The sequence below is a fragment of the Vicugna pacos genome, chromosome 13 (assembly GCF_048564905.1).
Source record: "Vicugna pacos chromosome 13, VicPac4, whole genome shotgun sequence".
NCBI classification, from domain to species: Eukaryota; Metazoa; Chordata; class Mammalia; order Artiodactyla; family Camelidae; genus Vicugna; species Vicugna pacos.
The window spans coordinates 66,590,028-66,594,755 of record NC_132999.1 but is presented as its reverse complement, the minus strand read 5'-3'; the positions used below and the strand labels follow the sequence as shown (position 1 = coordinate 66,594,755).

Genomic DNA, 4,728 nt, shown 5'->3' with positions numbered 1-4,728 from the left:
CTTCAGGCCAGGCCCTGCGGCCACTGGGACCCTGTGGGGACAAAGAGGGACGCTGGACGCCTGTCACAGCCCCGGTGGCCTTCTCTGAGGGCCTCAGCCCCAGGGGCCTGCTGACCACACAGCGTGACAGCTGCCCCAGGCTTCCAGGAGCCGCGGGCCTGCAGCACGGGGTCCCGTGAACACGGCCCCTGCCAGCCTCCCCTGCTCTCACCTCTGGTGCTGCCATTGGTCTGCGGTCAGGTGGCCCCGACTCGTCGCCGTCCTCCGACCTGCCCTCACCCGCCCCACCTCTGTCCAGCTGCCTGCCCCTCCTCTCGGGTCATTCAGAATGTGCAGGAGCCGCCTGTGACGAGGTCATTGCAATAACATGTTCCAGCTTAGCCCAACATCTCTGAAATATTACATCTCAGCGTGGAATTGTGTACAAATGTCGGCACATTTCCACACGTTCCTCTCCACGCTGGGCCTCTGCACGCAGAAGCCAGCTCTGGTCAGCCGTGATGCGGAGCTGGGGGCCAGCCTGGCTGTGAGTGGCCAGGGGCTGGGGAAGGGCCTGGAAGCAGGGCCCCACTGGCCCCCATGGTCTCATTCCAGACTCCTTCTGCTGCATCAAGGCTGCGGGCTTCAAGGGGGCTCTCGTGACGGTCCCCAAATTCCACATCAGTATGAAGGGGCCACCGTAGAGGCAGCAGGAATCCCCTGGAGGCCAGCTGCCGTCCACCCTGGGGACACCCTCCTGCCGGGCAGACGAGTTCCTAGCCTCAGTTCCCCGTTTCTTGTTTGCCCAGCCATGGGAGCATGCTGGCGGGAAGGGCCGAGACCACCGTGGCCGTAGTCCGCTGGGGATGTGATAACAAAATCTCACAGGTGGTGGCGAACAGACAGTGGAAGTTTATTCCTCCTGGTTCTGGAGGCGGGACATCTGCGATCAGGGTGCCGGCGCGGCTGGGTTCGGGTCCGGGTTCGGGCCCCGGCAGGTTCTGTGTTCTCACGCGGTGGGAGGTGCGGCAAGAGCTCTGAGCGTCCCTTCGTGAGGGCCTGGATCCCACCTGTAAAGGCGCATCCTCAGGCCCCAGTCACCTCCCAAAGGCCCCGCTCCCCAGTGGGGGCTAGAGCTCAGCAGATGGATCTGGGGGCCGTGAGCGTTCGGGCCACAGCCTCTGCGTGGCTCCCGGGCGCTCTGCGGCCGTGGCTCCCATAACTTTCACCACAGGTGCCGTCTGGGGTGGGGGCGGAGCAGAGCGCTCGCCCGCCGGCAGCCCCTGCAGATTTTCTCCCAGACCCCACTCTCCGGCCTGGCTGTGAAACGTCAGTTGCAGCTGACTTGCCTCCAGAGAAGCAAAGTACCAAGAAGGAATCAGCCACAGGAGACCCCCATCCTGGAGCCCCGGGTCCCCCCACAGCCCCGCATGTGGCAATTAAACACACATTCTGGAGGGACTATCTTTACTCTGCCCGGGCTGTCTGCCGGGCCCGCAAGAGGGGCCACGAGTCCAGAAGCTCTGGCAGAGACGTGGCAGTCCAGGCTGGGAGTCGGGTTCTCAAGAGGATATTCAAAGCGAAAGTCTCACCCAGGGAAAGGACAGTTGCAGAGCGGAGCAAGGGTACCAGAGTGGCAAGGGCGGGCTCTGAGCATCTTCCACCAGATGGTGTGACTCGGTTAGGGGCCCGGCCCCTGGGCAAGGCCGCCCTCCGCCAGGTGCCAGGGTGCCCACCCGGGCAGCTTTGGTGCCCTTCCTTAAGGGCAGGTGAGACAGGGCCCCCACTATGGGTAGATGTTTCTTCCCAAGAGCAAATCAGGACAAACTACAAGGTTGGAGAGGTGTGTTTTTCCCTGGGAAAATGCACGCTTGTGGAAAATCAACTGTTTGACATCTTAGATTTGCTACATTCCAGAAGAGAGGTGCAGCCTTTTGCCTGGCACGATGGCGCGGGGCCCCAGGCTGGAGGCTGCTGGCGGAGATGGGTCCTTGTAGATGCAAGAGGGCCCCACGAAGCATGGGGACCCAGTGACCCGTCCCCAACTCAGGGTGGAGCTGAGGATCTCTCTCCGTGGTCCTCTGGAGTGGGGCCCTCGCAGGGTCCCCTCAACCATCTCAGGTGTTGACACCTGGAGCTGGGAGAGGCTGGGCGACAGCAGAAGAGCCCAGTGTCCTGAGCCCCCCAGAGCAGCCGCCCAGCAAGGCCGTCCTTCCCACAGAGGGGGAAGGTGCGCTGGCCGGGGCCCTGCTCAGCTGAGCACTGGGTGGTCAATCCTGCGGGCACAGACCTCTGGGAGGGGGGCCTGGCCTGGCTGCAGTTCTGCCCTCCGTGCCCCCTGGCAAGACCTCAGCCCTGCTCCCGCCCTGAGGGTTTTCCATCCTTGTGTTGAAGCCTCAGAGCTGCAGGCGGGCCTTTCTGTTCACAACCACGTGTTCTCTGTGTGTGTGTATGTGTGTGTGTGCATGTCTGGTGTTCTCAGACCCAGAGCTGAATCCCAAGGCTCCTCCCAACCCGGGTGTGTCCTGCAGGGGATACTGAGGCTGGAGGGGCTCAGCCACATGCCCAGCGTGCAGGGCAGTCCTTCCAGCCTCCTGGGATGCTGGCCTTTCAGGACCCCCTCCCGCCTTCCTTTTTCCTTCTCAACTTTGCCCTCCCCCCCTCCTTTCTGGCAAGCAGATTGCAATCCAAACTTGTTGTTAACTTCTCCCCTGCAGTTGTCCGCCAGCCCATCCAAGTTAAATATTACTCACGGAGATGAGGGCCCGCTGGCCTGGAGGTGGACCGGTCTGGGGAAGGTGCTGGGCAGAGGCCAATGCCAGGCCCACGGCCACGGGGACCCTCCCTGTGGCGTCTGTGGGCGCTGGGGGTGGGGTGGGGGTGCAGGAAGGGAGCCCGCAGGCCTCTGCCCCACCCTTTGAAGTTGCCTGTGTACTCAACCTTCATGCTGCGGCCAGAACGGTGGGCAGTGGGTCCCTGGGTGGAGTGGGGTGGGGAGCGTCTGGGGCAGAAGAGGGGCTTGGGCCCGGCTGGGCAAGGACCCTCCCCTCGGCTGGTGGCTTCTGCCCTGTGCCAGGCTGGGAGCAGGATGGGGAACAAAATGTTCAGAAAAATAGCCTATCTGTTTCGAATCGATTTCTCTTATCTCACCCTCAGTTTTCCCAGCAGCGAAGTGGAGGCACAGGGCTGCTATTAACTGAACTTCCCTTCCTCCTCCGGGGAAGCGCCCACCCGCTCACCCAGCACCCGCCCCACCCCCGCCCATCAGTGAGGGGCTGTGGCTCTGGGGCCTCCTTGGCTCAGAGCAGCACCCCCCAAGCCCCCACCCCCGGGGGCAGCAAAGCTGGGAGCAGACAACAGGCCTCCCTCTTTTCATCACCTGTCACCCCCCTCTGCATGGACCCTGCAGGGACCTGAATGCACCCTGGCCTCAGGGACTTTGCACCTACTGTGCCAGGCCCAGAAGGCTCACCTCTTACTCAAGTAGTGCCCACCTCTACTTGGTGCCCGACCCACCTCACTTTGGTCGATCCTTCCTAAGACTACGTACTCCCATCTAACATAGAACATGTGGAAATTTAATTTTTTGTTGTCTCCCATGGATCTGTAAGCACTTGAGAACAGGAAGTCTTTCCTGCTGGTCTGTACACTTGTCTCAGGTAGGCCTTCAATAGTCTTGATGGGAGAAGTCAACTCCACATTCATGCCTGGCCGGGGTCCCCCCCCCCAGACGCACTCACTGCCCCTCACTGCCAGAGCCCCCTAGCCCCTACCTGGATCCCAGCCCGGGCAGGACACGTCTGGCTGACCAGAGCTCAGACCAGGGCCACCTCTGGGGCCCCAAGGGTCCAGAGGAAGAGGCGGGGCCGGGGCCGTCCCAGAAGCCTGAGCTGTTACATGGAAACACCAAGGAGGAGGGCAGAGGACAGAGGCACAGAGAGCCTAGCACAGCTGCCCCCTGACCGGTTCCAGGGCCACAGCCCGTTCACCCCCAGACTAGAAGCCCGCCTCCTGCCCTCGCTGTCCCACGGCCCCTAGACCCCGCGCCTTTGTCCGGGCAGAGCTTCTTGGGTTAGGGACCCTGTGGACACCCTGCTGCTAGAGCCACTGGGCTTCAGGAAGCAGGGCCGACCCCCGGCACCCACACCCTGGCTTCGTTTGGTCGGCCAGACCTGCCGTGGGCTCTCTCGTGAGGCCTCCTCCCGGCCTGAGCTCGAGGCCGCAGCCAAGGACAGGAAGCCTCCTGGGGGCGGGGCCAGTTGAAAGGCCCACCGGCACCCCCCTCCCAGCCAGGTTCTCTGCACACCTTTTTCGTGAACGTGTCTGTGTGGGGCTCTGGAGATAAGGCCGCCCACCTGCGTGCCTCCTGCCCAGACCTGTGAGCGTACCTGCCTGCGTCAGACAGGCGAGTTGGGACTTCATACCTGAAATCCAGCAGGAGGGCAGGAGCGTGGGCCTTGAAACCACCTTCCTTCAGTGTCATTTCTGGGGGCAGTGAAGTCAGCCAGTGAGGTATCTGCTGCACATTTTCTTGCCCTTCATGTTGCTGGCGGGACGGAGGGTGGCCCTGACCCTTGGCCTGGCCCCCACAGTGCCCCCACGGCCCTGCCTGCTCCCCTCCCCCTAGACCCCGAACCCAACGTCTGCTTTCTGGCTGAGGCTGTGAGGGCGGGGCTGGAGTTTGCTTTGTTGTGGGCTCCGTGAGGTGATGGAGAGGGCGGGGCCTGCTTAAGGGATGGGACCCCAGCA

The 4,728-nt window shown here is 62.8% G+C and overlaps 1 long non-coding RNA gene across 1 annotated transcript; it reads right to left on the bottom strand.

Annotated features, from left to right (window-relative positions):
* Nucleotides 1–868: 868 nt before the first annotated feature.
* Nucleotides 869–4,728, bottom strand: LOC140701005 (uncharacterized). The gene is made up of 2 exons (XR_012079783.1): nt 4,404–4,728; nt 869–1,049 (listed from the first exon to the last, which is right to left on the bottom strand). It is a non-coding gene; the product is annotated as an uncharacterized lncRNA (long non-coding RNA).